This window comes from Panthera onca, chromosome C2 (genome assembly GCF_046562875.1).
Source record: "Panthera onca isolate mPanOnc1 chromosome C2, mPanOnc1 haplotype 2, whole genome shotgun sequence".
Lineage (NCBI taxonomy): Eukaryota > Metazoa > Chordata > Mammalia > Carnivora > Felidae > Panthera > Panthera onca.
The window spans coordinates 61,508,880-61,529,665 of record NC_138347.1 but is presented as its reverse complement, the minus strand read 5'-3'; the positions used below and the strand labels follow the sequence as shown (position 1 = coordinate 61,529,665).

The following is a 20,786-nucleotide window of genomic DNA, read 5'->3' as shown; positions in this document are numbered from 1 at the left end:
GTAAAAAAACAAAAACAAAAAAAATTTAAAAAAGCAACTATGACTTTGCAAATTGAATTGAAATTCCCAGATACAAATCTGAGAGAGTCCAACAATCATAACCTTCAGTCTTAGGAAACCTCTCACCATTAAGTATAGCTGTGTGAAAGAAGAAATACACATAGAGGCACCAAGATTAAGGGATCAAGAGACATGAGAGTAGAATCCAGTTCTCTCCAATACCACAACTACAGAATAGATATCAAAAGATCATGAGTGTAACAAAACAAGCCTCTCTCCAAACATCAAATGCCTACATCCGTTCAGCCAGTCTTCTCTTGTATCAACCTTTCTTCATCTAGAGTTTAAATAGGAAATAATTCAATGAACTAATCTGTATACAGTACTATACTTCCTCTTTCCAAGAGTATTTATATTTTATTTAGGGTAAGTACCTTCTGGCCAAGTAAATGATGCTCATTGGTACTCACCAAGTGTCAGTGAGAGTCAGATGAAGAAATGTATTTTGAGTAGTCTGGGGAAGGAGCGTGGGAGGATGAGGCAGCAGGATCTCAAGAACTCCTCAGAGCATACACCATAGTCACCCTCACCACCTTAAACCAAGTGATTGCTACACATGTGATTGGGGGAAACATGCTATGTTGCAAGTGGATATGGAAGCCATCAAGTAATTGTACAATGGAGACATGGTCAGATATTGAAGGACCAAGAAAATTTGAGTAAGTGTAGAATGGAGGCAAGTAGACTGGGGAAGAATCCAGAGAATAAATTATAGTTCCTAGAGTTGGGGTCAGAAGACATGGATTTGAGGCCAGCTATGAAAAAATATTTGTATAATTCATGTTTTGTTTGTTTTGTCATCTATAGTATTAAAGCATTATTTTTTAAAAGGTAAAATCATGTTACTCATACAGTTACAAGATAAACATGTGTCCCAGATTTTAATGAGGGAACCAGTAAGATATTACAACTAATTCAAAAGGGACCTCAAGTGCCACATAACCAGAGTCAGATGCTGAATTTATAAATGCAATTTATATATAAATGAATTTATAAATGCAAAACTAGTACAACTTATCTATAGCCATAGAGTAGTAATCAGTTGCACTTTATCAGATACATTTCTATGGTCAGGAATTATTTGCATTCTATCAGTCTTTTTAGAAGTTAACTTTTATCTTGGCAAAGTTGTAAAATATCCTTATCAAAGACAAGAACTAATAAAGGCACCCACCAAAGTTTAGTCTTTCACAACTTGTTCTTAGGATAGGTTAGATAATCTCTCAGGCTCTTTCCAGTTCTTATCTTCAATTAGTTCCCACAATCAATGAAGGGAAATGAGAAGAAAAAAGAGTAAGAGAAGCAATGATCTGAGAAATCTCAAAAAAACTTACACACTGATAATCTAGTCTTGTCAATAATAACCTTCCTCCTGTCTCACATTCCAGAATTGTGTATTTATTATTAATAGATACCATACTGGTTTAAACAGAAAGGGGGAAAACATAAATCACAAGAGACTCTGCATTTATTATATTATTATACTCATGGATAAATGGCAAAACCTTCATCATACATTCACTGGATATCATTGAAATACCATGATCCTTGGTTGAAGTAAAATTTGTTCTTGGTTAGACTGACAAGGGTAATTAATGCTTCTATAGAAAAGCCCTGATCCCAGTTACTTTGTGTCACATGAAAGAAAATTCCCCTATCCATTCCTCCCTCGTCTGCGGTTAATATTGAGTTATGAATCACACAATGACAGCCCTGCAGAGACAGGCAAAGTGGGGCTGAGCTAACCCTACAACATGAAGCGAGCAGCCAGGGCTGCAGGAAATAGCGTGTTCACCTTCCCAGAGCACAGCTGAGCAGAATTTCTTTAAGAGGTTTTTGTTCAAGAGAAGGATATCCAGGCTTTTCTGAGGCCACCAGTTATATTAGCATCTATGTGCTTTCTAGCCAGATATACCCCTCTCCTTTCCACACACATCCCTTTTTCATTTCTTTCTCTCCCATAAGAGCATGCCATTCAGAAGCAGGCCACACCATTAGTGATATGGCTGAAAGCAACAATTACATGGAACTAACACAGAAGTTATTTAAATCAGCATTGTTAGATTTGCTAACATTTATTAAACACTTCTGCTGTGTTAGGCACACTATATTCATTATCTCATTTAATCCACCCAACAAGCCTATGAGGTAGGCTCTGATATTATCTCATCTTATAAGTGAAAACAGTAATTAATTTGCCTGAAGTCCCATAGCTAATAAATGGCAAAGTCAGGGCTCAAACCTGGGTCTGGCTGATAGGAGATGCCACACTCTGAAGCACTGTGCACAAAGCTTCATCCCCCACCATTCCTCCCTAGTGAGCCCTAATCCTATTCATGGGCAGGTAAAGAGTGATTCTGCTTCCCTAAGAAAGGTAAGTGGTAGATTATTTTATACTCCCCCATGCTAGGTACGGCCACTCTCTCCAGGCTGCAGTAAATTTAGGACCAGAGGACATGTGTGCAAGGAGAAAACTGAGGACCCTAGGACAGCACAGAACAGATGCTATTCAAGGCTATGTCTTTTTCCCCCTCAATGAGCCCTCCCTAATGAAGAGAGGGAAGCAAGATTTGCTTTTTTAACCAAAGATTTTTTTTCTGGGCAGTAGAGTTTTCCTTGAGCAGGATAAGAAAACACAAAGAGGTTTGAGAGTTCTTCACAAGATTTCACAACCCTATGTATTAAAATTCCATAATTCCCTCTATAAGAAATTCTTCCCTTTATGGCAAGCGTTTCTAGGCAATGAAATTAGATCAGATTTTGGAGGAAGACAAATCTCATCTGCATCCTCTATCAATTGTGTAAGTTCCTGACCTCTCCTGCAACCATTTCATCATCTGTGAAAGGATAACCTAGTGATCAAGAAAACTTGGTTGTTTAAACCTTCCCTTTTAAATGCAAATTTATCTGAAATTACTACCCCTTTATTGTGATTTAGTTTGCAAGATAATCTTTCTCTTCAATAGATCTGGGGGAAATGGCTATTTTGGTAGAAAAAAGAAGACTCAAAAATTAAAAGAATATTAAAAAGAGAGATTAAAAAAAGTATCAAAGATACAGTTTCTCTAAATCACAAAAATCACCTCAAAAGGAGAGTCCTTTTTTCGAAATATACACCAAATGTGGTAAAGAGAGGATATGAGGGGAAGGACAGTAATACAAAGGATCTGATGATGCAAAGGACACTAAAGCATATGTTTATTGCCCAGGCAAAAATCTTTTCTCTGTGAAATATCACCTTCAGGATTTATACACATCCTGAACACAACAGACTTTCAGGACCACTCAGAGCCCTTGAGCAACATTATATTTAAATAGTCATCACTGCATCTTTAAATAGTACAAACAGGAGATGCTGCATTGATATTTCATTGTTTTTCAATTATAAAAAAGACACCTGGCACATCAACCAACTAGCAGAACACAGCTGTGAATCAAAAGACTAACTATGAGCCCAGAAGGCAGTTGAGGTTAATATATATATATATATATATATATATATATATATATATATATATGAGAAACATCATCTATCATTGCCCCTTCCAGACCAACTTGTCAACACTATTACTCCCCCACACACATACACTCATGTCTAGTATTTTTTATTTTAACAAAGGAATAGAAGACACAACTAAACTGTGTATAGCTGTGTACAATTCACTTCTCTGTTAATTAAGACTGGTGTCTTGCATTGTTGGACTCCCAGGGATTCCCCAAGGCTCAACCTGTCACTAGCTTTGTATCACTTCTTTTCTACTGCTCAGTGTCTTTTCTCCCTGATGCCCATATTGGAAAGAAATTAAAAAATAATTATAATGGATGAGTCTATTTTGTTTGTGCTTCAAAGAGCTTCTAGAAATAAAGCCCATGGAGGAAGAACATTACTAGGATGATTCTACATTTAACTAAGATCTGTGGACTCCCAATTGAGAAAAAATGGTCAAAACATCACAGTGAATATTTATCGAGAGCTCACAGGTATGCTAATGCTGGGGTTTTATTTTTGCTGGCAGTCACAACTTCAGACAGAAACAAAGGCATCTTTTTATTGAGGAAAAAGGTATTGGGATAGAAGTCAAAAGACCAGGGATTCTGCTCCAGAATTTGGTATATTCTGTTTGAACCCCTTCTGAGTTCTTCCCTCTGAATAGGGTCTACCTGGCTGCCTCAAAGGGTTATGGTGAGAATCAAGAGAGATCCTATATAGAAAAATGCTTTCTTATCTGTTCAATATTATATAAACATTAAACTGCACATAAAATCATTATATTAAAAAACAAACACACCCTATAACTTTAATGAAACTAAGATGAGTACCACCATTGCAAATAATTCCCCCATCTTAAAAAAAAATGTATAATAGCAGTAGAAACAAAATAAATAAGACTTTCAGGATCTATATAGTCAGCTCTGCTCACTCACTAACAAAGCACCTCACAATTCCACCTCAATCTCCCAGTATGCATCTCCAACTCCTATCTCAGCAAAAGTACAATGTATGTCATTTTCCAGTAGTGCTTCTGAACATCAAAAACTGCAACATCAAACCCACTCATATCAAAAGCTGAAGTATGGTGGCAGAGGAGGTGTTTCCAAAGACAACTGTAATTAGCACACAATGCCAAAACTTCTCTCATATTACTTCCACCAGTCTAACCCTTTCAGCCTATCTCACAAGTGTGACATAGTGTGAAAGTATCCTGAGGAAAAAGAAGTATTTCTCACTCACTTTCAAATTTCCAAGGTGGAAATGCTTTCTAATTATTAGAAACATGTTTAAACTATTGAAAATGAATAAAACTATATAGACTGTGGCTAAATATTCTTTAAATTGCATCATTTAAGAAGGCAACAGGTTTTTTTCCCTAAAGTTTTATTTATTTACTTTTGTGAGAGAGAGAGAGACAAAGACAGAGACAGAGAGAGAGCATGAGCAAGCAGGGGAGGGGCAGAGAGAGAGGCAGACAGAGAATCCCAAGCAGGCTCCACGCTGCCAGCACAGAGCCCGACAAGGGGTTTGAACTCACAAACTGTGAGTTCATGACCTGAGTGAATATCAAGAGTCAGATGCTTAACTGACTGAGCAACCTAGGTCCTCCCCAAAATGCAACAGTTTAATCAAAACAGAAAAATTTATAACACTGAAAAATTTTGAGTATTTTAATATAACTTAACCAACAATACTTTGATCACACCACTTCTACCTGGCTGACATTTTTTGTGCTATCTACACATTAATTGTCAATATGTCAACACTGCATCATTTTGCCTCACTTCTGGCAAACACTCCCTTTGGGGTAGCTTCACAGTTGACATTGATTACTATTTCTTTGATAACCATATCCAATATACAGAAGTAGTTTCTATAAACTATATCTATACTCTGAGATCCGATATCCAGTTGTATTTGATTAATCTAGCAAACATCTATCCCTAAATTACCTAGCAAGCATTCATACTTTTCAGCTGAAGAGGCAGAATTACCTTGGGCAGGTATTGGTGCTTTGAAGAAGTGGTCCATTAACTAAGGTCTCTAGAGCTTCCCTAGAACCCACTCCTCCCAATAGCTACTTATCCAATTTTTGCTTGAAATCTGCAAAATAGTCTAATATATGGCCAATGAATTCCTCTTTACTTTAAATCATTTAAATTTAACATAGTTACTTACAATCTAAAGAATCCTAATATAGGGGCGCCTGGGTAGCTCAGTTGGTTAAGCGTCTGACTTTGGCTCAGGTCATGATCTCACGGCTTGTGGGTTCGAGCCCCACGTCGGGCTCTGTGCTGACAGCTCGGAGCCTGGAGCCTGCTTCAGATTCTGTGTCTGCCTCTCTCCTGCTTGCACTCTCTCTCTCTCTCTCTCAAAAATAAATAAATGTTAAAAAAAAATTAAAGAATCCTCATATAGAAATTGTTGTGCAAGTTCATTCTTCCTTTGCTTATTGTAGTTGGCAGAATTCTAAAATGACCACTGAAGATTCCTCCACCCTTGTATGCACTCCCTGTATAATTCTCTCCCCTTGAGTGAAGGTAGAACCTGTGAATATGATGGGATATCATCCCTATGATTAAGTTACTTATCAGTGGACTTTAATCAAAAAATTACTTGAATGTGCCTGACCCAATAAGATAAGCTTTTAAAGGACACTAGGTCCTTTTCAAAGTTATAGAGATTTGAAGGACCTGTGGAGGAGGCTATTTGACAGGGAAGTGTGAGTGGCTTCTAGAATCTGAGAGTGGCCTTTGGGTAAGAGCCTGCAGGAATGCAGGGGTCTCAGTCCTACAAACCGCAAAAAAAAGCACAAGTTTATATTCTTCCAAAAGATACATAAGCATGAAGACTCCAAGCTCCAGAAAAGAATATAACCCAGTCAACACCTTGATTTCTGCCTCATGAGACCCTGAGAAAAGACCTAGCTAACCAAGGCCCAGAATTCTGACCCACAAAAACTGTGAGATAATAACTGTGTGTTGCTTATAAGCCACTAACTTTGTGGGAATTTGTTGTACAGCAATAGAAAACGAATACAGTTATCCATTATTTTGTCTGAGTATACTTGTGGTTTCTTTTCCTATAACTGAAATTGTTTGAAAACTGTCATAGTTCTCAATGGCAATACCACTGAAAAAAAATCTCTTATTTTATGCTCCCTCTCTTTCCCCTTCTTCCATCTCTCCCATCAATACCTCGTCCACACTTGGTTCAGCATTCCTGACAGTTAGACCAATCAGCCAGGGTTAGGAGAAAAAACAAACAAAACAAAACAAAAACCAACTATGGTTCAGAACATTGGACAGCAGCCCATGTGCTGCTGGCCAATCTCTTCCTCTAAGCCTGTGCTCTTCATCTTGACCATCTAGTTATATAGTTCCCTCAAGCATATGAATTATGTTGCGCTGTCATTCTTTCTGTTTCATGCTATTTGTCCTCACGACCTACAATTAGAAAACCAATGGAAGTATAAGACCAGTACACAGGTTAATGTTTGCTTCTGTTCATCATTTACAACAACTTTTCCCAGGAAATGTTCTACACTGGTCTAGCCTGCACTGACTCTTCTCACATATTACCTTTTACAGTATTTGTATACATTGTACAGATCACATAGATTACCTTAATCTCCTCCCCCCATCTACTGTTCTCTTTTCCTAACATGGTTACAGATAATTCCTTAAAGGAAGGAATCATATTTTGCTCACCAGTATAACCTTGAATACAGATCAGTTAAGTCTTTATTGGTTGATAGGCAACACATAATATCATTGTCAACTTTAGTCTCAGAGTAAAAACTAAAAACTTTGATGAGGAAGAATTTCTACCCACTGGTGTACACTCCCTATATAATCTTCTTTACTTGGTGTGGGCAGGAGCTGTGAATATAATGGGAATTAAAACATCAAATTATAATGAATAGACAAATCTATTCATTAAATTCTGTCTTAAATCCAGGTCTAAAAAGATAAGGATTAGGTTTGAGGAACTGAAGAAATAAAACTCATGGATAATGACCAGTTCTATGCCCAAACTTTCTCAAACATCAAAATGGAATGAGCAACAGAGACAAAAGGTTGTATACATCACAGTGAACAAAGTTCCCTGGGAACCCTTCCTGTTTCTTGGGGGTGGGTGTCCAGAGCAGTGTTGTTGCAGTCAGCATGAGGAAAGGAAAAGTCAGATCAGAGTATCTGGAAAAGAGTCTCTCGAGATTTTATCTGCTTCCTGTGGGAATGGCACCAAGAAACATGAAGGTGCTCAGAAACAACCACAGCTCCAGGTAGGGAGAGTTATGCTCCTTAACAAGCAGCATTATACGGACTTACTGTAAGTGTTTGGGTACTGAAATTCTTGCTTATGTAATCCCTCTATTTCTGAACCTCTGCCTCAGATTATGCAACTCTCACCCAACTCTGCATTGTGTGACCTAGGCATTTTCTATTTCTGTCAAATTAGATGCTTTCTGATGATAGGCATGACTATATTGTGCTATACATTTAGAGGGGTCAGTTCTTTAGTTACTGTACAATCTTTTCAAAGCTGACCAAAATAAAAATTTGTCTTCAGGAAAAAGTGGTGCATGTAAACCTATAATACAAAATGAGAAGTGACACAAATGGAAATATGAACAAATTGCTATGGTGGAACAGACAAAGGGGACTAACCCCTCCCATCCCAGAGAAGGTTTTAGGTTAGAAGATAACTGCCAAAACAAATAGGAAAAATCATACAAAAGAAGTTTAAGAAGTTAGACATTTGGTGGGGGATACTGATCATAGAGGAAGCTATGCATTTGTGGGGGGTGAGGAATACTTGAGAAATATCTGGATCTTCCTCTCAATTTTTCTTTGAACCTAAAACAGCTTTCCAAAGTCTTTTTTAAAAAAGTAAATGAATAGGGGCACCTGGGTGGCTCAGTTGGTTATGTATTTGACTCTTGGTTTCATGTCAGGTCATGATCTCACAGTTTGTGAGTTTGAGCCCTTGCGTTGGGCTCTGTGCTGACAGTGTGGAGCCTGCTTGGGATTCCTGGTTTCCCTCTGTCTCTGCTCTTCCTGAGTGTGCATACTTACTCTCTCTGTTTCTCTCAAAAATGAATAAACAAGCATTTAAAAACATAAATAAAAAGCAAATGAATAAACAATTAAAATTAAATATCAAAAATTTGGATATTTTTACAAATAATACCAACCCCTCCCCCCAAAAAAACCCCAAATTAAAAATTCCTGAACTGAAACATTTAATGTGGGGGAAAACCCAGAGTTCATTAAGAAGACTGCATGTGTCAAGTACTTATTAAGAACAGTGAGGGTGAAGAGTCTGATTACTGCATTTAGAGTCAGATGGCATTGCTTCTCTTTCCTTAGACCATTTTCCATGCTTTCTGCTCTGTAGGGACAACTCTAAGTGGTGCTTTTTTGCATATCAGACTAGGATGACACTGATACAAACAGACACCAACACTGAATTGCAGAGGAAGCCCCACTGAGTCAGTGCTGGCAAAGGAGGACACCAACAAAGGCACAGTGGAAGCCATGAAATGCAGGAAGTGTGTGGGCAGAGGTGTGTGGGAAAGGATGTCAACACCATCCTGTCAATGCCTGAGGACAGGTGGGGGTGGCCATACACACACAGAAAAGACAGAGGCAGAAGGCCTAATATGGAAATAGTAGAAGAGAGATGAACTGAAGCACAGATGTACAGATGTTAAGTTATAGGATACAGAAGAAGAAAGAGAAAGAGAAATAGAGTCCAAGAAGTACATGGCAGCAGAGGTTCAAAAACAGAGAGATAGAGATTTTCCACAATGTCAATTTGGTGGGGCACAACTCCACTGTTGGCCTCTGAGTTTCATAAGACTGTCTGTTCAGCATGTTCAATGGAGCACCATGCCCTAGAAATATTTTCCACTTTTTTCAGGACATGAACTTTTCTCTGCTTTTTCTCCCCCTCCATCTATTCTGCCTCCCCTACTCCCCATTGTGAGATTTCAGAAATATTTCTCTGATCTTGAAAGCACACATATAACAAGTAACCTATTATGACCACTCCAATAATTTTAATGAATTTCATGACTTTTTGATGGAGGAATTGGAACTTGCAATATTTACGGAAATATTTAGCCAATTCTTTAAAGGTAACTCTGTCATCTGGGTGGAGAGGCACATTAATTATACTCCTGTGATCAAGCAACCGCTATTAGGATAGCCAAGAACTGGTCAAGCAGTATCTTCAGCTGTATTTAGCTAAGAGCCAATTTCCACTATGCACTCCAGTTCAGCCTGTAAAGCCAAAGAAGAATGTAACAGCAGCACCATCAGGACTCTTCAATGCACCTACAGCATAATGCTGTTGCCAGATGCAAGAGTCCTTTTGGCCTTTGAAGACCTGCCACAGGGGAGTGGAGATAGAGCAGCATAGCTTCTTACTAACAGGAAGAAAACTTAACTCCAGTAGGAGACAGGGACAACAGAAAAATAATTTTCCTTCTGTCTGCAATTTCTATAGTCATCTTCTCCTCTCCATAGAACTTATTAGGAAAATATGTCTGTTTTCTCCAAACACTGGAAAATCATAGTCTTCCAATGACATGAACCTATCTGCAAAGGTAATTTAGCTGAATACCCTATTTACTTACAGTATCATCAAATAAAAAAGAAAAATAGGCCATACAAATGAATAAAAAAGTGAATTCCTTCATCTGGTAACTAGATTTATGATAACATATTTCCAAATTCTCCTTCCAGACGAGCAGTTCCAAGATGCAGGAAAGGGGCAGGAGACTGGGCTGGACTCCAGGTGGGTAAAAATATGCCTAAGAGACTTCTGAAATATCACATCCCATGGTGACATTAAGTCTAAGAACCAAGCAAATAAAACCTCAATCCAAAGGAGCTGGGGAAAGCAGCAGAAACAAGATAGGAAACAATAGATCCAAGAGAATGGCGTCCATCCTAAGGGTACCAGGGCCTTGGGGTATAGAACTCATGCCTCTAACCCCCCTGAGCAAAGAGGTAGTTAGGAACAAGGGCCAGGTGGACCTTTGATTTCCCAGCCATTGCTTAAACACTTTTCAATGTCTAAAAATTAGAACTTGGTCAGGCTACCTATTCCATTTTTAGACACCTCGGGTTACACAGGACCTGAGCCAAAAAGTTCTGCCTTCTCCTTACTATCTCTTATTATCACATTTATCCTGCAGCAGCAGGCCTTGCCTGTACTTACTTTTCTTCCTTCAACCCCACCCCTATCTCCTCAGTTTTGGTTGTTTTTTTCTTCCCCCAAAAGTGAGCTCCCACTGGACTTTTGCTTCCTTCAACTATTTTTCCAGGTGCCAGATCTTCTTTTTTGTATTCATTTTTTATGCTCTTCTTGCTATGCTGGGTGTATGTCCATTAAAAACGCTGAGGCTGCACAAAATCTGTAGAACCTCTCTTTTCCTTCTTACAGAAATTATTCACAGTTGTATTCAGAATTGTATTTTTCAAGTGTTCCAATCCTTTGAGCTACAGAATATTTTGTTAAGAGTGTTTACTATGGAAGCAAGGATAACACTGTGTCACAGCAAAAAGCCCACAGATCCTGAGGTGCATAGAGGGCATGCGTTGATAGCCAAATGAAATGAATACTATAATAGATGTTCCCTTCTAGGCAGACCCTGAGACAGTTACTGTATAGAACAGAACAACAGCACCACATGAGACGTGGAGGCTGAGCTGGGCCCACTCACTGGCTGAGTGGTTTGCTTCTGCTGACCAGGCTTTCAAGATGAGTGATTCTAATTTTTGCTTCAATAAAATCACAATCTGAATGAGTCATGGATATTTGGGTGGCTTTAAAATCACAGAGTGGGTAAAATCACAAATGTCAAATCCACAAATGTTAAGAGCCTACAGCAGGGATCAAAACACAAATGTTTCTAGGAGCCATGCAGGAAACAAAAATGAGTAACTCCAGATGGATGTAAGACAATAGCAAGCAGTAAAGATTAAGCTTAACTGGGGAGGAATAATAATAATAATCATAGCAAACACTGACATAGCACTTACTTTGTACTAGGCACGGGATGAAGGGTATTAGTGTATTAATTTATTTAACCCTTAGGACCATCCTATGAGTTAGGTCTCCATATCATCTGCCAATTTAAAGGCAGAAAAACGGGGTTCTGGGTGGCTCAGTTGGTTAGGCATCCAACTTCAGCTCAGGTCATGATCTCACAATTGGTGAGTTTGAGCCCTGCATCGGACTCTGTGCTGACAGGTCAGAGCCTGGAGCCTGCTTCAGATTCTGTGTCTCCCTCTCTCTCTGCCCCTCCCTGGCTCACACGCTATCTCTCTCAAAAATAAATAAAACATTAAAAAAAAATTTTTAATAAAATAAAATAAAAAATAAACTCAGAAAAACTGAAACACAAAGCATTTGAGACCCAAGTACATACACCTCTACGAAGGGGGTATATAGTACTCAAGTCCACCTAATTGTTGCCATTAAGATTAGTGATCTTATGCTGTCAAATCTGATTTGATAAGGTAACCATTCAGATTTGAATTCTTGGTTTTGAATTATGGTTCATGTTCTTTATACGTTTTATGGACCAAACGTGCAGCATTCAGTCCAAAGGACAGTGGTTTGTGTTTCTGGTATTTAGTACACTTTCATAAAGGGATCTCCTCAATAATGACATCTCTGCAGTTAGAGCTTTCTGCATTTTCTTTCTGAAAAAACTATTAGGAGAGACAAGATGAAGAATTCCTTATGAATAAACAAATGAAAAAAACAAATGAACAAATGAATGAATAAGAGAAAAATGTCCGGGACATAAGGACATGAGTGCCTTGAGTAGATACGCACAGCACACCGCTGCTAACTAAGAACCACAGTTTCGAAATTCCAGAATAAGCATCTTTCATAACTGAGATTTTCAAATTCATTTCTGAATCTCCTGCAACCCCAGTGCACTACACACATCTTTACTTTTTCTCCCTCCTCTGACCCACTCCCAATGAAGTGGTGCTGAAGCCACAGTGCTGCTTTCCAATCTACCTACTATTCCAGTCCACTCTGTTCCCCTACACCAAAAGACTCTCCAGCCATCCCAGAATTCCAGTTACACTCTGCAACTTCCTTTCTGGATATCTTAGCTACCTTTCCATAGGGGGAAAAATATATATTATATATATTTATATATACAATATATATAAATATAATATTATATATATATTGTATATATAAATATAATATTATATATAGTATGTATATAAATATAGTGTATATATATATATATATATATATATATATATATATATATATTTCTCTCAGGAAGAGTATACAATGTAAAGACAGTAAAGCTCGTACAGTCCAGCTCCTTTCTTTTAAAGGTTAAAATAATGAAGGTTTAGAGAGAGAAATCAACTTGTGCCAATTTATTTGCCAAGCAATCTGTGAGCCTCATTCCAGTAGTCTATCAGAGGACTAGTTGGTTTACTATTTTGGGAACTTCTGGAAGAATTTTAACGTATCCTGAAAGCAAATACATGCAAAAATCCAGGTAGTTTTTCATTTCTTAATTTTGATGCTTCTCCGTGACAGGCATATCCCCAATTTTCTCCCTTTGTCCCCCATTATTTCCCCAATATCCCCCACTTTCTTCCTCTGGGTAACCAGTACTTATTGTTCAAGCACAAATTACTAGTACTTCCAAAAAGCCTTCCCAGATACCCTTCCCTTACAACATCTTCAACTGAGATGTTGCCTCTTTGTGCTCTGCTAATTTTCATCAGTGTTCTCACCCACTGTTCCACAATGGATCTTGAGGTGTTTGCCCTGCTTGCCTCAACTCCTGCCTTTTGGGGATAACGGATGAGCCTTTTTATTACTGTGAACCCAGGGCCTGGCAAGTTACTGATAGATGCATAGTGAGCTGTCAGAAAAAGTTAGTTTAGTGAATGGATGAGTAAATGCCCTTCTATGCCCTTTGGGAGACACAAAGGAGAGCTGATATCTCTACCAAGATGCTGAATTTCTAGGGTGAACTCTACCACAGAGGAAAGAAAAAACTTCCTCAGTGACCTCATCATTTGAGGGAGGCAAAAAATGTGAATCTCTCCCCCTAAACAATTTATTTCTCTGATGATGGACTCTTACAGAAAGTGTGATTGTTTTACCAAGGATGACTCAAGCACCTGTAACACTCATTCATTTTTATAGATAATCTGTTCTATTTCAACATGGGCTCCTGTAGAGGGGTTATGAGCAGGAAGAAAAAGAGGATTCTTTAGGCTAGGTCATCATACAGGGTGCAGATTAGAACTGGGCTTGCTTACTTGCTAAGAATTAGCTACTAGATGGTCAGAAATCTCTACAATGTTTGTATGATGGTGTTTTGAGGCACATTTTGTATGTTTGAATACTTGATCTTGTTTCCCTTTTATTTTTTCCCTAGGTCCTTTAGCAAAGTTCTTTTCCTAAAATTCATCTGATCTCAGCTGTTATAAAGGCAGAGAATAGTTTTCCCAGTGACATGAAGAAAAAGAGAGCAGCAGTGTCAGCAGAACGAAAAGAACCCCAAGGCCTGAATACCTATCCTCTGAACACCAAGAAAAGACTTGTTAGAGAATACAGAAATGTGATTTCTCACATAGCTCCTCAATGTGATTTGTATTTAGCACTTTCTCTCAATCCTTATGACCATAACTTCTATTCAGCACCACAATGTGTCCAATTTGCATCATTCCATTATCTCCTCTCTGGTCTCCCAGACTCCAAGTCTCATCCTTCCCATCCTCACATCTTCTAATCCATTCACACCATGCTCTGTAGTGACCTCTCTGAAAAAAATTTTTTATTCAGGACCAGGTTAAGCTTTAGCACCATGTCTTGCTTAAAATCCTTCAACATCTTCTATGAGGCAAGTATTGCCATAACACTAAAACCAGAGGTGTCACTAGGAAAGAAAAATACAAATCAATATTCCAAATAAATATAGATGCAGAAGTCCTTAAAACACTAGCAAACAGAATCCAATAACATAAATAGGATTGTATACCATGAACAAGGTATATCATGGCAGAAATGCAAGGTTGCTACAACATATGAAAATAAATCAATATACCACACATTAATAGAACAAAGAACAAAAAACACATGATCACCTCAGTAGACACACAACAAAACCATTTGATAAATCCAACAACCTTTTATGATTAAAAACACATAGTAGGAATACAAGGGAACTTCCTCAATCTGATAAAAGACTTCTATTAAAAATCCGCAATTAATATTATACTTAATGGTGAAAGACTGAATGTTTTCAGCCTAATATGAGGAACCAAAGTTATATACTTTTAGATGGGAAAAGTAGTAAAACTCTCTCCATATGTAGGTGACATGATCTAACATACAGAAAATCCACCAAAAAAACTATGAGAACTAATAAATTATTTCAGCAATGTTAAAATGATCTTTTAACTAGTAAAATATCAATATATAAAAGTCAATTGTGTTTCTAGATACTAGCAATCAGCAATCTCAAAGTAAAATTAAGGAAGCCATTTTTTTTTTTTTTTCAACGTTTTTTATTTATTTTTGGGACAGAGAGAGACAGAGCATGAACGGGGGAGGGGCAGAGAGAGAGGGAGACACAGAATCGGAAACAGGCTCCAGGCTCCGAGCCATCAGCCCAGAGCCTGACGCGGGGCTCGAACTCACGGACCGCGAGATCGTGACCTGGCTGAAGTCGGACGCTCAACCGACTGCGCCACCCAGGCGCCCCAAGGAAGCCATTTTTAATGATAGTACCAAAAAGAATAAAATACCTAGGAAAAAATTTGACATAAGAAGTGCAATATTTGAATACTGGAAGCTATAGAACACTGTTGAAAGAAATTTAAAAAGAATTAAATAAATGTACAGGTATCCCAAGTTTATGGGTTGGAAGATGTGATATTGTTATGAAAGCAATACATCACAAGCTGATCTACAAATTCAACAAAATACAAAAATTCAGCTGTCTTTGATGCAGAAATTGATAACATGGTCATAATGTTTATATGGAAATGCAAGGAAAAAAGGTACAGGACTTAAATGTTCCAATTTCAAAACTTTCTATAAAGCTATTATAATCAGGACAAAGTGGTATTGGTGTAAGTTGAGATATATAATGAATTAGAACTCAGATTCCAAAAATAAATCCTTACATTATAGTCAACTTATCTTCAACAAGGGTGCCAAGATAATTCAATAGGGAAAGAAGATTTTTCAACAACTGGTACTGGGAAAACTGAATATCTACATGCAAAAGAACAGTGTTGGAACCCTACCTTATTCCATATATAAAAATTAACTCAAATATATAGAAAATAATATAAAATCTAAAACTATAAAATTCCTGGAAGAAAACATAGAAGCAAATCTTTATGACCCTGGATTAGGCAATAATTTTTTAGATACGGCATCTAAAGTACAAATGACATGGGTGCCTGGGTGGCTCAGTCAGGTAAGTGTCCAACTTTGGCTCAGGTCACGATCTCATGGTTCATGGGTTTGAGCCCCGCATTGGGCTCTGTGCTGACAGCTCAGAACCTGGAACCTGCTTTGCATTCTGTGTCTCCCTCTCTCTCTCTGCCTTTCTCCCACTCACATAATGTCTCTGTGTCTCAAAATAAATAAAAATTTAAAAAAAATTAAAAAATAAAGTACAAATGACAGAAGACAGAAATAGATTAATTAGACTTCACTGAAATTGTAAGTCTTTTTGTTACAAAGGATACCATCAAGAAAGTAAAAAAAAATAACCCATTAAAGGGGAGAAAATATTCATAAATCCCAATGTCTGATAAGAGATTTAAATTCAGAATACATAAGGAACTCCTACAACTCAACAACTAAAAGACTTATGTCTCAATTTAAAAATGGTATAATGGACTGAACTGTGTCCATCCCCCACCCCAGAATTTATACGTTGAAGATTTAACTCTCAATCTGTGTTTGGAGAGGGGGGCTTTATAGAAGTAATTAAAGTTAAGTGAGTATTAAGGGTGGGAGCTTAATTCATTATGTCTGGTATCCTTATAAGAAGAGTTTTGAGGTGTGTGCACAGAATAAAGGTCATTTGTAGACACAGTGATAAGATGGTTACCTACAAGCTAAGGGGAGAGGCCTCAAGAAAAACCAAACCTCTAATATCTTTTTGGGCTTTCAGCCTCCAGAAATGTGAGAAGATAAATTTCTGCTATTTAAATTGTCAAGTTTGTGATATCTTGTTAAAGTAGCCAAAGCAGACTGATAACAAATGGGGAAAGGATGTAAATAAACACACAGAAATGGCCAATAAGTACATGAAGCTCAAGATCTGTAGTCATTAGGAAAATGCAAATCAAAACCACAATGATAGTGCTTAACACTCACTAGGATGGCTAAAATTAAAAAAACAAAACAAGCGTTGCCAAGGGAAGAAATTGAAACCCTCAAATATTGCTGTTAGGATGTAAAATGGTGCAGATGCTTTGGAAATCATTGTAGCAGTTCCTCAAAAAAAATTAAACAGAAAGTTACTATATGACCCAGCAATTCTACTCTTATGTATATATCTCAGAGAAGTGACAACATTCACAATATCTGTACCCAAATATTCAGAGCAGGGAAAAGGGGGAAATCCAAATGGCCATCAACTGATAAATGGATAAGCCAAATGTAGTATATTTATAGAATGGAATATTATTCAACCATAAAAAGTAAGGGTGCACTGCTACATGCTACAACAAGGATGAACCTTGTAAACATTATGCTCAGTAAAAGAAGCCAGTCTCAAAAAAAACACATATTATGTAGTTCCATTTACATAAGATTTACAGGATAGGAATATCTATAGAGACAGAGGTAGATTAGTGGCTGGTAGGGGCTAGGGAGAAAAATGAATGATACATGACTACTAATGGGTATAGAGTATCTTTTGGGGTAATGGAAGTATTCAGAAATTAGATTATAGTGATCATTGTACAACTCTGAGAAAACACTAAATGGTGCTGATTTGTATACGAAAAGGTAGATTTTATGGTATGTGAATTACATCTCAACAATACTGTTAATTAAAAAAATTCTTTAGCATTTAAGATTTAAGTCCAAGGTCTTGATTTGGCCCTCTAGCCTTTGCTTACCTAACTTTCTCTCTCATCATTTCAATATACTCCTCTATTTTCTCTTAAGAGTAGACATTGTCATCTTTCCTGGAAATTCATACACATTCCTTCATACCCAGTTCTAGGGTCACTTTCTCTTTAGTTCCCCCTGCCCCCATCAGCAGACTTGATTACTTTTTCACTTGTGCCCATGCTGTAAATTTTATTTATTTCTGAACATCTAAGTGTTTTCTGGGGCACCTGGGTGGCTCAGTCAGTTAAGCGTCCGATTTCAGCTTAGGTCATGATATCACAGTTCCTGAGTTTGAGCCCCATGTTGACCTGAGCAGAAGTTGGCCACTCAACCAACTGAGCCACCTAAGCACCTCAGATGTATAATTTTAAATTAATGACACATGACTGAATTTTAATAACAAAGATGTTATGGACTTCATTGTGCACCCCCACTGTACATATTTTTAAGCCCTAACAAACTACTGCAAAAGAACAGAGGGGAAAAAGCCAATTTGAAATTTAGAGCTATTATATTTGATCTTCAAAAGAATGGCATATACACTTAATTCTCAATTATTAAAGGACTAGGATTCAATTTGTGATTTCTGCAGGTTCACTGTAACACTGAACCTTCCTTATCTGACCATGCAGGAGAATCCTAAGTAACAGAAAGTAAGTCCATACAAACCTATTGTGTGATAAACAGAAATTCTGACAGAACATTTGACAGAGGGACTTGAAACAGTGTTTCATGACTAGCTTTGATTCTATTTATTCATTCAGTTTATTTAACTAGAAAATGTTTGGGGCACTTGGGTGGCTCAGTTGGGTAAGCGTCCAACTTCAGCTCAGGTCACCATCTCATGGTTCATGGGTTCAAGCCCCACATCAGGCTCTGTGCTGACAGCTCAGAGCCTGGAGCCTGCTTTGGATTCTGTGTCTCTCTCTTTCTCTCTGTCCTAATCCCACTCATACTCTCTTTCAAAAAAGGAATAAACTTTAAAAAAAATGTTTTTAAATAAGTGTTTTCTAAGGATGTCAGAAAATCTTTATTCTATGGTCACACAAACAATGGGATTGTTCAAAAAGATTTTTTTTTTAAGCTAAACATTTGAAAATCATGACCTGCCCATAATTCAATGAAATTCCATGGTGTTTGGTCTTTGTGGACAGTGTACTACAAATGACCACTTGATGCCATGATGCCTTACGTATACAAGAACAACAGGCAGCACGGACTTCAGTGGAGAGACTGGAAATAAATTTGTCAGAGACTACTTCATGTTACGAAAATGTCATAAACCTCACAGAGTATAATGCACATGCTACAGAGCAGAAATAACTGTGTATGAACTGCAAGAACGTTGAAAGCTACAATACAAAAAAATGGCAAATGACATATTTTCAAAAGGTTGGTTTCATTTGGTGTCTGCAGATGCTGTGCCAACAAATCCTGTTCCTATGTGATTTCCTTGTAACTTTACCTTCAAATAAATGGGTATTTCCTGGTAAACAGATATGTAATATACTTTTTTAGTGCTGCATTATGCTTGTTGCATCTTGCAGGAAAAGGATGTACACCATAAAGCCTGAGTTTTTAGTATGACAGCACATAAAGTGTACTCATTGTATTTGTGTCACATTTTTATATTTTTATATAATTTTGTTTTTGAAATTCAGGTAAATGATGAGATAATTTATATTAATACATTTTACTTATATTAATTTTAATATGTCCATTAATACAACTGACTCACATTAAAGTCTTCTAAGATATAAATACAATTCTTTGTAGCTAGGTAGTCTGAAAATAAAGTATCAATTAGTTTTCCAGAAGCAATCAAGATAAAGAATAATCACAACACTAATTTTTTCTTGGTGTGTCTTAAAAACAGGAATCCACTAATTCATTGATACACTATTTAAAAAAATAGATATAAAAAAGATTTCAATTCCCCCTCTTTTCCAAAAGTCATCATGGGCAGTGGGAGTACAACCAAGCCATGACAGGAAACATTGTAAATACTGGATATTAGGCTCAATCTACAGTATCTGATAATAGCAAGGTAAACACAGTGATAATTGACACCTAAATTGAACTGACAAGTTTAGAAGTCACTTTCACATACCTTGTCTTATTTCATTCTCATAATATCCTCTGATATCAGTAATGTAGTTGTAAAGTAATGAAGTTGTGTTTTAGCCCCATTCTATATGTGAAAAGCTAAAGCCAAGGAGGTTGCATAAATTTTACAAGGTCAAAAAGTCATCCACAAAACCAGAACCCAAGGTTACTGACTCCTTCTCTGGAGCTCTTGCCATCTCTCCATTGTTAAGCTGCAGCGCTATGCGAAACGAAAGGGATGGAAAATGTGCTGAGCACATTAGGGTTGGAGAATACCACCTGGGAATTATATTCAGGTACAAGGTATATAGTCCCTATGACTTGTCAGGCTCTGTGACAGGTGCTATGAAAACAGTGATAATAAGATAATAAGATGTGATAATATGCTCTTATGTTTCCTCATGCACCTTGATATGTGTTATAATGGAAGCCATGTACCCACTGACAAGTGATATTAACATATATAGAATATTGAAAGGGTAATTAAGAAATAAAAGATAAGCCAAGGGATATACACTGGAAGACTTTCTCTCTGCAAGACAGAGAAAAGAATAGTACCTTAGAACCAAGTTCTTTGTGGATGGAGATTTCCATTCTTGACCCAACATTATAAAAACAACAGTAAACCTTGAAATACACTGATGTCCTGCCTACCATTATTTTCCATGATCTACTATTGAACCTACTTTTTTTCAGGCTCAACTCTCTCTTCTTGGACTATTGAGCTTTATAAGATCACTACCTCTTCTGTAAAGTGTTACAAACCTTTATATTCTTAAACTTGCCATTTTAAGTTTAAAAAATAGTGTTAGTCTGGGGGCGCCTAGCTGGCTCAGTCAGTAAAGTGTTTGACTCTTGATCCCAGGGTCATGAGTTCAAGCTCCATGTTGGGCATGAAGCCTACTTAAAAAAAAATACAAAGAAAAAATATGTCTTAATTGTCTAACAAAATACTTTGATTTAATGGCTTAAA

At 37.3% G+C, this 20,786-nt stretch overlaps 2 long non-coding RNA genes and 1 other non-coding gene across 5 annotated transcripts in view; 2 read left to right on the top strand and 1 right to left on the bottom strand.

Moving 5' to 3' along the window:
* LOC132684178 (uncharacterized) overlaps positions 1-14,337 on the top strand; it is a 115,739-nt gene extending 101,402 nt beyond the window's left edge. For both annotated transcript variants that reach the window (XR_009612602.3, XR_009612603.3), the window contains 2 exons: positions 10,306-10,357; positions 14,001-14,337. This is a non-coding gene — a long non-coding RNA (uncharacterized LOC132684178). The remainder of the gene's footprint in view (positions 1-10,305; positions 10,358-14,000) is intronic.
* LOC132684177 (uncharacterized) overlaps positions 1-20,786 on the bottom strand; it is a 406,296-nt gene that overhangs the window by 246,272 nt on the left and 139,238 nt on the right. The window lies entirely within an intron of this gene.
* Positions 5,758-5,842, top strand: TRNAQ-UUG (transfer RNA glutamine (anticodon UUG)). The gene has a single exon. It is a non-coding gene; the product is annotated as a tRNA-Gln (tRNA).